Source organism: Numida meleagris, chromosome 19 (genome assembly GCF_002078875.1).
Source record: "Numida meleagris isolate 19003 breed g44 Domestic line chromosome 19, NumMel1.0, whole genome shotgun sequence".
NCBI lineage: Eukaryota > Metazoa > Chordata > Aves > Galliformes > Numididae > Numida > Numida meleagris.
Genome location: NC_034427.1, coordinates 3,842,989 through 3,856,097, shown reverse-complemented (window position 1 = coordinate 3,856,097; position 13,109 = coordinate 3,842,989). Strand labels below are relative to the sequence as shown.

General features: G+C 41.3%; 1 long non-coding RNA gene across 14 annotated transcripts in view; it reads right to left on the bottom strand.

Moving 5' to 3' along the window:
- Window positions 1-13,109, bottom strand: part of LOC110408423 — a 317,152-nt gene that overhangs the window by 212,675 nt on the left and 91,368 nt on the right. For all 14 annotated transcript variants that reach the window (XR_002444331.1, XR_002444334.1, XR_002444336.1 and 11 more), the window contains one exon: window positions 3,899-4,004. This is a non-coding gene — a long non-coding RNA (uncharacterized LOC110408423). The remainder of the gene's footprint in view (window positions 1-3,898; window positions 4,005-13,109) is intronic.

The window sequence follows — 13,109 nt, the reverse complement described above, 5'->3', positions numbered from 1 at the left end:
AATTAAAGTCATACATGTTCCTTCTAAAACCACTTCCTTCAAAGAAGGATCCATACAAGGGTCTGGAGAGCGCCTCCATAGCAGAGCAAAGGATGCACCGCACTGATCTCACAATTCTCCTGCCCCTGCAGCAATGCCAGCTGCTCAGATTTGGTGCACAACCAAGCTGCTGTTGTGTCCCCACTGGGTGACAGAGGTGGGACACAGCCTGGTCCCTGTGGGGAGGCAGCAGTGCTGGGCTCTTCTCTGGGTATGCGCAGCTCCATATAGGTCCAGGCCAGAACTTCATGTTTGTGAAAGGGTTTTACTGAAGATGTTTAAATATTTGCTTTTTTAGTGTTTGTGGCTTACAACACCCACTTAGAAAATGGAAAATCGCATTCCTTCCCCCTTTTCAGAGCACGCATCCCACCAGGCTGGCACACACAGGGAGCAGGGCTGCCCACAGCAGCCTCAGTCCTACTCTCGGTTCTCCTCTTGGTGGTCAGAGGCATGAGGTGACAGCAGCACAGTGGTGCAGGACGCATTTCTTCCCAGGCTGCCCGCCCAAGTCCTCTCCCAGGATGCCAAACAGCACCGCTGCCTGCAGTGAATCTGTGCAGCAGCATCGCATCCTGGAAGGAATGGCTGCCCGAGGCCCACTCGACAGATGACAGAGAGGCTTGGGGGAAGAACTGGAATCTGAAACTGGGTTTTCCAAGCCCAAGCACACATGGCTGCATCATCTTTGTATCGCACGAGCAAAAATTCCACAAGTCACCATTCTGCTTTGATTCTGGCAGCTGCAAAAAGGGAACATAGTTTCTTGAGATATACAACTACCTCAAAAGGCATCTGCCCCTGAAGAAACTTGCATGGGATGCACCTTTTGTTAATCTTTGTGTGGATTCTAGGACTTGGTAAGAACATGCCCCAAGTGAATTACGCTGTTATTGTAAGGTAATGCAGCTAATGCTGCAAACCTGATTGGACATGAGTACAATCAATAGAGATAAGCAGAAGCAGCAGCCAGATTTGTTGAATAAATGAATTCTTGCAAGTTACTTGCTCGGCTGCTCCATCAATGACAATATGCACATCGATTTCAGTGGGAAGTAGGATCAGGCCCTGATTTCTGACACTGCAGATATCAGGAGTCTGCCATATAACAAGTGATACAGAATTAATTAGAATGCATTAAAAAAAAAAAAAAGAAAGAAAAAGAAACTGTTCTCTGCTCTCAAACTTCCATGGACTCCTGCCCTACAATTCATCACCTATGTTATTAATCTTTCCCCCAAACTGTAAAGCAACAGAGCAGAATGGCAGTGCCAGCATTCCTGTTAAGATCTCACAGCCCTCATTAATAAACTTAATAGAGGCACTGGAATATCTCAGGAGTGTAGTATGTTATAGACTAAGGCTTTCCCATGGGTGCAGTTTTATGTTTTTGTTTCACACAGAAGTAATGTTCTTATTCCAGGATCCTACTTCTTTGTATATTATTTTTAAGCACTCAGTTAAGCTCCTTTAGTGCTATCTACAAATTGCCAAACATAGGGCTGCTCATGTTTTCAGCCAAAAGAGAAAAGGAGGAATTAAAACCAGGATTAATCCATTCGCATAGCACGGGAACTTACTCCTTCACCTTCCAAGTACAGCATCCTCAGGTGCTGCAGGGATCCTGACTTGTGCCCTGCAACTCCTCCTCCCACAGATGCAGGAGGCCATCAATAACTACAGGCTAAAACCAGCAAACAGCCACTTACCATTGTAGAGGGGTACGTTACATCCCTGTTTAAATGGCTGTAAACCCAGAACAGTTAAAATTTCTTTTGCTTTCAACCTGTGCCAATGAAAACAAGATGAGATTACGAGCGCTTGCATATCCTGCTGTAAGCAGAACAGCACGTCTGCATGAAAAAGAGGAGAGTGTAGGAGAACAGAGGTTATGACTACTACCTGCCCAGCTGAACACTAGCTGAATAAGAAGAGGATGAAGTAAAGCCATATAATGTTGTTAGGAGAGAAAAAGAGACCTCAGAGGCAAAGCTCTAAGCCATAGTTCAGAACAGAGCTTCACAAAGAGAGCCTTGAAAGCGCTCTCCTCCCATTTACAACCACCAAGGCCACTTCCCTCCCTCTTCCTGATAAAAAAAGCATCTCTGTAGCAACTGTAGAATTTGACCCCCCAGAAGATCAAAGTCAGTATATTTTTCAGCTGCCTAGCACAACACAATGAATAGAACAAACCTGTAGTTAACATGGAATCCCCAAGCAACAGGACAGAGCAGATGCACAAAAGTAGCACTGAAGGACCGCACAATGTGTTGGATGGAAAAAACACAGCTCTTTATTGGGGAGTCTTTCATGACTGCAGTTTACCTTTGTATTTCATATTAGCGCATCAAATGCTGCAGCTGATGAAAAATGAGCTTACGGTAGGCATGCTAAAAGAGTTCTGCATCAGCCAAATTGCTCCTAAGTTTGTGGTAGAATCCCCATCAAAGTCATTAGAAGCTGAGCTTGGCTTAGCACGAGTATTTCTGAAAAACTTTTGGCACTCATCAAAGGCACTTTAAAGATGCCTAACACTAGAGTCCTATATTTTGGTGCTCATTTTAATGTTATTTGAAGTTTTCCTCGTTCTTTTTTTATTGTTGTTTTTTAAAGTTACCAGATCTTGCTAGGAAAAAATCATCTGGAAGCAGTGTGAATGTGAAGTAAATGGGGTACAAAAATAGAGGCCAATACCATACTTTGTACTACCCCTGGGGCACAAGGAGATGCATCCAGCAGTGTTTGGATTAAAAATAACATTTTGAAGCAACATAAATAACCCAAAACCATCAAAATGCAGTTACTTTAATTCACAGTTTTAATGTATTTATTTATTTCAATTAGACCATGATGGCTTCAGTTCATTACCTAGTTAATAAAGTGAATTAGATAATGTTAGTGCAGCAATTAGCACTAGTGTTTTCTATTTTTCTAATAGTGTTCAAGATCTATTTGTCAGGAAAGCAGGGCTGTTTGCACGGTGGATTTAGTAACAGCCTGACGTGTTTCTGATGTGATGGGTCAGTTTTTTATTTTTTTTTTCTTCCTCCTAGGAAGGGAACAAGTCTAAAAGCAATTTCACTGGTTCAGAGAAAACAGTTCCTTAAAGGATTCAGCACCATCAGTTAGTACTTCTAAAAACACATCTGGTTTTGTCCACACAAAGCTATATTCTATTTAACATTTTGCTACGCACTTCATATTCACTGCCTTTCCTCCAGCATGGACTGCTCTTTAAAATCTGCTGGAACATTGGAAAGGTTTCGATCCAGAAAAGCTGTTAGGTTTCAGAGTTTGTAAACAGTCTTATCTAGGCTCTCGGTTCCTCTGTACTGAAGGGGAAACCATACAAAACCAATAGGATCTGAGTAAAATCAACAGCTCTCTTTGTGGCAAGAACTCAAGATGCTTGAAAGAAGTACCTAACGAAAAGCACCTAAATCATGCAGGCATGTGACTTTCTGCAATAGCTACATTTAATGTATTTGGCATTTGTTTAGCTTCTGGAACTCACCAACCAGAGAACACACTTCCAATTTTCTTCTGAATGAAAGATCTTCTCAGAAAATATTTACAGTACAGATACGATTCAGTGTGTAGGAATTTCTATTTATCTGCTTTCTCTAGCAACTGACAAAAATGGTACTCTCCACTGCAAACAAGAGGGTGTAAGAAGGGTTTTACCCACCATAATTATGTATACAGGAAAGCAAGCAAAATTTGGACAAGAGCTTGAAAATGTTATGACAATCTTTGCAAGACTGAATTTGCACATGTTGTACATTAAATTTGCTTAGATGCCATTTTCTCCTTTTTGAATTTTACACACTGAACACATGAACAGTTCCTTTGCATTTACCTTTCTCTTGAGTATGCAATGACTTGAAATGGGCTCCGAGTTCCTTGAATGAAGTCGCATGCCTTTTCTGTTTGCTTGTTTCTCTTGACGATCACCCTCTTTTAGCCTGGGCAGAGACAGACAAAACAGAGATGAAAAAATGAAATGCTCTCATTATCTCCACCTAGCAGATTTCATATTCTAAAGAAACAACATTAAAAATAGATTGATAATCTATAGATTACCAGAAGCTATAGAGAATGGATGTGGTTTTTCTCTGTATCATCCATCCTACAGCCTTAGGGAGTGCCCACTCCATTTCTATTCCTTGTGTGCCAATTCATAAAGTCTTCCTTCCTATGCTTCCAGTTCTATACAACCTCACATCCACTCACACTCATTTTGCCCTCTGAACTGAAGCAATGACCCATTTCTTGTGATTAAATTAGCGTAAGTAATAAGATATCATAGATCTGATTGATTTCCCCAGTAACAGTTATTAACCAGCTCAATTCAGAGGAAAGCAGAGTCATTACTCTAAACATTGATTCCTGAACAGGATTGCAAAAGAATAGTGTGCTCAGACACATGTAGCATGAATGCACACTTCTAGAGATCCAAAATACTCTCTGAGCCCCTATGTCCAGTACCAGGGCTTCTTAAGCCAGAAAGATTTTACTGCATTTAGCTGATCTAGATGGATTTTTCTTCCATTAAATAATCTGTAAGCTTTGCATGCTGTAGCAAAGAGTTGCATAGCTTAAATCTTTTTTGAAGAAGTTCCATCTGTTTATCTTGAACTTTTTCACTGCTATCTCATCTGAAGCCCTCCTGGTTCCTGTAAGGGAGACAGAACCTACTCTCTGTAGGAGAAAAGCAAGCATATTAGGCAATACAAAAAAATACAGTGTGGGTAACCATGCCGTTGTCCTCTAGGTATATTGAGTGCCACAAGAAAGCAGGCCAGTACAGAAAAGAGAAAAAACATGACAGAAGTCAAAGAAAGTTCGCAGAGCCAGTGAATGAAACAGTCGTACATTCAAGCCATTAGAAACAATAAATAGCAACAAATAGTCCCACAGTAGTTCAATTATACTGCCATCAGTTTCAGTTCTGGTCCAAATAGCTCTCTCCTCTTCTAGAATTCAAAATGAGATGTATTACACTTTAAAGAATCTCTGTGAGTGTATGTGTGCCTATGGGACTTTTTCAAGTCACTTATTTGTCTGAATGCCATTGATTTTTCTCCTAATTGTTATTCACTATGCTAATTTCCCTCACAAATCTCACATGCTATTGATCAAAAAGTAATAAACTCCCTAGCAAACAAAACAAGCATTATTGCAATGTTGGGAAAACATCATTTAATATCAATACCATATTTACAATTATCTTTAACCCAAATTTCACCCTCAGTGCAATGCATAATCAAAATCAGAGAGCTGCAGTCAAAAGGGTAACATTAAAAGACTCCTACTAGGCGATTTTCTAGTAGATTATAAGAAAGGCTGAAACAGGACAGTCTTAACAGTTTAAGATACATAGTTAATGCTATAAACACACACTGCTGAATAAAGTATAGCCTCCCTTGCTTGTCTCTTCTGTTATTTGGAGACAGTCATCACGAAGATAAAACAGAAGTAAGGGCAGCATCGGTATCTGTTACAAAATAACCTATGGAGGACCATGCCTCACGTAAATTGTGGTTTCTGCATTTCTTTTTTTTTTTTTTTTTTAATATAAGAACACACTGGATTCAATCCAGTTTCCAGTATATGTCTGCTGATTTTCCTCATCTTGAATAATGGTAGTAGTAACTAAGTGATAGTAATTTATGATCATCACAGTCTGAATGGCTCTTGTTTCAAACATTAAGAAAGCCCCTAAACTATCATTCTTCCTTTTACCCCCCCAGTTTTCTGAATTTTGCCTTTAATTTCTTATCTTCCCCTGAAAATAATTGCATGTTTTCTTCTCCATCAGTGCAAATTCTAAGCAAGTTGCTGCAAAGCCAATGAACTCTACATAGTGAAATTAAATGTGAAAGAGAAGAAAAGGTCCCATAGGGCTCCAGATACATATCCCAAATTTGGACAGTTAAGGCAGATTTTTATTAAACCAGATAGAACACATTCAGCTCTTTTATTTTGTTTCATTTATCACCGAAGTATTTCTTGGTAAAAAATCAACTGTTTGCACTTTAGTTCACCGTGTATGTTTCTGATGAACTCAGATACGAACTTCATTTGGGATATTGTGAGCTGGGTTTGACTGCTGACTGCAGACAGAAAGACATCACTGGAAGCAGACCCATCACAGATCTTAAATGTTGGAGGGTAAGGCAGCCAGACAAGGGCAAGCACACAGACTGGATGCCAGGACCAAGACACACAGCTGTGAGGAACTCGAAATCTGATTGAGATTCCAGAAAATATCTTCATTTGGCACCACGGCTCATCTTTATTTTAAATATGAGCATGGTTTCAGATATTTTATTCTGAATCTTCTAAATTCAGAGGACTGGGATCTAATGTTCCAGTTCAGGCCTACTCTAAGGGAATCTAAGATTGTTAGTTATTTTCCAACAGTTTTCTCCCTCTGCCCTCTCTGGACAGTTAAAAATCTATCTTTTACTAGTCCTAGTACACTCAGATTCAAAGATATTATTTCCAAGTTGCATCTTTCCAAGAGCTACATGTCACAGAACGTGATGAACACAGAAATCTGTAGCGTGGGTGGATTTGTGAAAGAAGAGCTTTAGAGTGTGGCCTGCCATTCAACTCTGCACCTGGCAAAGAGTGAAAACAATCCCAGCAAGCCAACTAAAACAAAACAAAAAGCAGGAATGGAATCAGCAATCTCTGGGCAACTCTTGCCATAACCCTCCTAAAGTTTCACAAATCCCACATTCCCTCTGGCCGAGAGAGCAGCCAGGTTTCTGTCACTGCCCGAAGCCACCGGCAGCGGTGTGACTGGCCTGCTCCCAGCAAGGACCGCTGAGGCGAAGGGCCCATTCCCTCAGCGGCACAACATGGCGCCCCGCCAGCCACAGTGCACAAACCTGAGGATCCAGTCTGGGGATTTTTGCATCCAAGAGGCAGAGAAAGAATTATTTTTGTCTCTGCCATTATTTCTGACTAATTTCTGCCATCATACTTCCCTGCATCCAGCTCACCCTCAGGGAAAAGTAGATGATTTCCCCCGTGATATTAAGCCAAGGTGCCAATCCAAACAGAGGTCACTAAGACAGAGCTGACAAATACCTCCAGTTAATTTCTCAGTATTTGAAATTCTCATTCTGTTCCCCACACACTCACTGCAGTAGAATTTTGAAAATATGTAAATTTCTGGAACAACCTGCAAATAACAATATTAATAACGCTCAGTAAATTGATGGCACACCCTTCCTTGGATGGCTACATTCACTCCTCACTCCATTTCAAAACCAGATGTAGCGGAAATAAGCAGCCTAAGAATGGACAAGAAAAGGTTTTAGATCGAGGGAAAGACTTCCATATGACACTGGTGAAAAGATTTGATTTAGTGAGAAGATCAGGAAGAGTGAGCAGCAGAGAGCAGAGCGCATGTGTTCTTTTTTACCCTCCTAACACAGAAACAAAGGAACATCAGGTAAAGATGAATGAAAACAAATTAAAAACCAATAAAATGAAATTCTTTTTCCTATGCAGCCCACAGCCAGGTTATGGAGCTGATTGCCTCACATAAAATATCACTGAGATAAGTATTTATAAAGGTCCAAAAAAGATTAGTCATTGGCATCGATAATCAAAACAATAAGTTACAACAAAACGACAAAAATATGTTGGGCACGTGCCAAGTATTAACTGCCTGAGATAAAAATGTCTCGTGCAAAATGCAATTCCACAGTAAGAGGGTATCATGTAGGGTTTCTTCTGAAGTAAGCTGGCTACTAATGGAGGCAGGATATTGGACTACAAGGCTTATGGATCAGATTTGCTGAGGCAACTCATAATTTCTTATTTACTGATTCAGAGAGCAATAGGTGAAATAGTGTAGTGGTGCCAGTCAGGCAGTCACTGAAATGCTTACACCTGGAGTATTTTGAGCAAAGATGTCAGTGAATAAGCTTTAGACACTCTCCTGTGAACAAAATACTTCTTTTTAACAAAAAAAAAAACCACACAGTAGTCATGTAGTCATAGCAGGGAGGAAGCCAAGGAAGGTGTGTGCTGCTACTCCAGCTGTGTCCAGCACACAATTTATGGCTCCTGGCACCTTTTGTGCACACTAAAATAAATAAGAATTTGTGGCCATTCACCTAGGGAATGTACAAAGCCGACACACATCCTTCTCCTCCACAGCAAAATATCCATATCTCCACTTCTCGATTTCATTTCCAGGAAAAGAGTGCCAAGGCTCTCCCTCTCAAAAAAAAAAGGAAAAACTAAGGATGGGCTGCAAACAATTTTCATGTTCTGCAGAAAATGGAGAAGAAAAATACATACTAGGAACTATGGTTGTATTGTGCAGAAAAGACATTCTGCATTTTTTCCATAAGAGTTACAGTCAAAAACAGTGCATAAACTGGTGGGCAGGGAATTTTTCAAGAATGCAGAGACTTAGGGTCACGTCTTTGTTCTGACTGACTCAATATCCGATCGATCAGGCTATTATCTGTCTCGCATTCTGGATTAAAAATTCTACCTTTCCTGAGATACCTTTTCTAAGAAAAATGTCATCAAAAATGTTAGCTGTTGGAAAAAGCTTGAACTTCTACAAACAATTTGATGTCTAAAACAAGACTTTCCTTTAAACAGACAGTGACTCACTTTAACACGGCAGCTCTGAAACACCACTTTGCTTTTATTCCTGCACCAAATGCAGATACAACAGGGCATGGTAACTGTTTGGTGTGGGAACTTTTACATAGCTTAACAACTCGACCATCTTCACTAGTGCCCTCTCCAAATTAACATGTGATCAGCAATAATGAAAAGAAATAAATTAATGAAACTAGCCAGTTCAGTTTATGAATCCCCCTTAAGCAATCATAGATTCTCACTGTAAGGTCTTCTTTGCTGAATGGTTCAAATAACATTGTCTGGATGAAAATAGCTTGTGGTAACTTGAACACATGTTGTGTGTTCAGCCCCTGAGGGTCATCCTGAGAGCTGGGTTTTGCTCAGCAATGCTATCACCTGGGCACAAATAACAGATAACATAAATCTTAATGCAGACAGCCCTCCTCTCCTTTTATCAGCAGCTCTGAGGCAAGGCAAGTCTTTCCGCAGCACAGAACGTCCCAGCTGAACAGCCAGTGTCGAGCTGAACACACACTGGCTCTTCCCATTAGCACCATTTCCAATGTCAGTAACAGAAAAGATAACTTTTTTTCAAAGTGATTCCCAGTTACATTACACAGTGGTTAACTCTAAATGTAAGACAACATCATACTTAAGTCACCATTTGCATTTGGCACATTTGGTAAAATGAAAAATGGAAAAGATGCAAAGCTACTTGTAAATTCATGACAAATTAGCGTCGAATATTTTTTAGGGCTACATTCAGAAACACGGTATAAGAAGAACAGACGGTGCCACCAGTCTCTGCCCAAGAAGCCCCGCTGGTTTAGATGCTCACCAGAAACACACCTGGCCTGTTCAACAAAAGGAACGTGAGCTGACAGCTCTCACTACCCAGGACCGTACCACCCTGCCTCCCACATTACATGAGGAAAGCCTTCAGCCTTTCTTGTAGGGTGTGTTCCTGCATTAACACAAATTCTACATAAAAAGAATGGCAGTCGAGGTATCCTACTTCCCAGAGGAACGTCCTAAGCTTATTTCAGAGAACAAGTTTTGCACTCCTTATGAATACAATCCCAGTGTCAGCAGGGGAGATGCACAGCACTTCCCCCACGCAGTGGTCAGGGATAAGAGATAACATTGCTTTCTCTGAAGCAGAGGAAGAAATCAAACATGGATCTCATGCATCCGTTGTTCAGAAAGCTTCCCCTACCACAAACCTCTCCCTTCCAAGAAATATGTGAGTATTTCACATCTTATCAAAACAGTATTGTTTTGAATGAAAAAACAAAGCCAGAATAAATACATTACTGTTGCCTGCCTCAGTCATTTCTCACTACACGCAATCTTTTGGCCTCTCCATGACACAAGGTGCCCGGGCTCCGTGAGTGGAAGTAACAGTACAGCTGTACTAACACAACACAGAAAATGCCAGTTTTCCAAGAGTGCGTGCTTGCTGCTTCCTAATTAGACGTTCCTCAGGGAACTCCAACCTCTCTTCTCCCCATCTCTACAGACAGCTTTGAGCTTGTTTTCATGAACATTACCAGGATGAATGCATCCACATCAAAACAATTTACTGCTGACATAACGAGAGGACTTTTACTGAAACCTGGAGAAGTCAAGGTGGATAAATCCACTCGTTTTCCCTATTCAACAGTGAACTAGACTACACAGGGCCATTCAGAAATCCCAGCTTCCCAAATTTTCTGGGCTGCGTTACCTAGAACCTGCAACATGCTCACAGTCGTGCTCATACAGTGCGTATTTTTTTTGTACTGAACCAGCTTATTCTGTTTTTCCATTCCCAACCCAGTTCCTGTAGGTCAATACTTATCTTCCACATAGCTTAATAGCAAGAAACATTCCGCAAAGGCTGCATAGCGTTATTTTGCTCTTAACACACTGGGAAATAAAGTGTGTGGGTTTTGGATTCTAGGATCCAGACCATCTGTTAAACCTATCAGAGGTTTGAATTCTAATTTGCTGTTGATTTAAAAATAGTACTAGCATTACCCTGTTATTTTCTGTAAATTATATATTATTCAGTTTGCCATTTTTAAATATTATAGCGTCTTCTTCTCTTCTCTCTTATGGTTTAATTTGGATTTCTTATCCTCTGCACTAGTACCACTCTTCCCTCCCAGTAACTGATCCTGGCCTCTGTACTATGCCAGGAGCCTACCAGACTAATCATAGACACGAAAGCTGTAAAATGAGCAGAACTTCATTGCTGCAAGAGGTCATCCCTGTACAAGTCATAAAAAACAACAAAAGTTTGTTTATTCTGCGGAATTTGTCAGTTTACCCATAGCCACCGTACTAATAACATATCTTGCAGTAGCTTGTACTGCTGCTGTAGTGACTGGCAATTAAGGTATCAGTGCTGCATGTACAAAACCAACAAGCTTCACAAACTTTCCTAGAGAGCCTCAACCTGCACTTTTTCTGAACTAAGAGTGATGCCAGCACATCGCATCCTGGGCTTGACCACGGTACTGCCTCCTCAGTCCCTCACACAAGGATAAATGGAACCTTGCTTTCTCAGAGGTGAGAGGCTTCAGCCCACACTAAGGATATGCAAGAAGCCAGTTCTGCTGGTTGTAACACTGGGCTGTGTGGCTAAAACGGCTATCAGAGCAACAAAATCCATACGTTTTAGTTGCAGATTACCTGGACGCTTCTGTGAAGTCCCATAAAAATGGCTTCTTTTTGCATACCACAGAAAGGAAATCTGCTGCTTTCAAGCCCTGGCTGCATCAAGAAACAACAGTCTCGTCCTGCAGACAGTATCAGGTTCCCATCTTCACAGCCCAACCCGAACAAGACTTGATGGCTGCAGTTCTCCACTGGCTCAGTTCAGTGAGAGACAATACAACAGATTTTTGTGAAGTTCTTCAATTCCTTTGTTTACTCGTTGTCTACTCTCAGCCAGGAGAATATAGTCTCAGGGTCCAGATTTGGTACCCCTCCTGAAAACACTGGCTTGTGTTGGTATTTTGTTTCCTGGCACATTCCTGAGCCCCCATTTCAGACACCTGATAGGAAAGAGCACTCAGCCCGAGTGGGAGTAGCGCATGCTCTATCTTATTAATTGTTAGTAAAATACACGCATCTAAAGCAGCAATTCTCAAACGTGGCCAACGCACGAAAACTTATTTCTCATTACTCAGCTGTGTTTTGTTGTAGCTATCTAAACTGCAGCTGTCAGGAATTCGTGGGGCTGCAAACGTGGCCACGCAAATTCCCGTGCTTCACATTCAGCCTAAGCAGGAGGATGGACAGAAAAACAGGGAAAGAAAAAAAGAGGAAAAAAAAAAGGAAGAAAAGAATCACGTGACAATCCTTGAGAGTTTAGCTACTACTTCAGTAGATTTTTCTTCTATTAAGAATCAATACCACACAAGGCTATCTCGGAGCTATCAGCCCTGCATGTGCTGAGTAACTCTACATCTCCTGCACACCGAAACCAGACTCTAAACATCTGTGTAATGCTCACCAGAGGCGTAACAGACCCACTGCAAGCTGTGTAATGCTCAAGACAATTCTTCCCCCAACACCTAACTTTTCCTGTTATAGATGACTGAAAACTCAGGGTTAAACACCAAAAATCAAAGTGAACGGATGTTATTAGATGCAAAACCAGCACAACGTCTCTCCACACGTGGACATCAGCCACTGCCCCAGGAGCTCTGTGCCCCTGAAAATCTGGTCAATTTGTCTCACTGCCTGTGGAATTAGGAATTTGAGTTTATTACGGTTTGCAAAGCCAAACATTTTTAATATCTTTGGAATTATATATCTTAGTGTTTTACAATTGCAAAGATCTAATGCCACAGTTCTTACCTCTTTTCCGTGGCAGCCCCAGGAAAGACAACCTTATTATTAAGCAAAGTGTTTTTGCAGATTACAATCCAGAGCCATCATCTACTGACCCCAGCACTGGGAATGCCAAAAATTGCTGCTACCGAGCCTGCTGGCCGCAGAGTCTCTGCACTGCAGACAGGGATTGGTGCATCTCCCAGAAATCAGATCACCATATTTTTCCTCATAATTCTAAATTGCCAGTTCCAGATTTAAAGAACAGAACTCATTCTTCAGCCGCTTTCTGCTTCCACACCATGGCAACACAATGCAATCGGACAGAAGCACCTGCTTGCATTTAATGAGGATGCACCTGGCACTGGGATGGAGGCTTCTAGGAACTGCACACAACAAGGAGCTGGTCAGTCCTACACCCCAGCGAAACTCATGTGACAAAACACATCCATCCTGACACAGAAATTACCAGGGAGGTATCACCAATGAAATGCTTCTTGCACTCTGCCAATTCTTCCAGGGATTTAAAAGACCAAGAAGCTAACCAGAAAACACTAACACAGAGAAAAGCAAACGGGAACAGCTTAGTCAATGAGAGCAGAGAAAACAAGCTGCCCAGTGCTCAG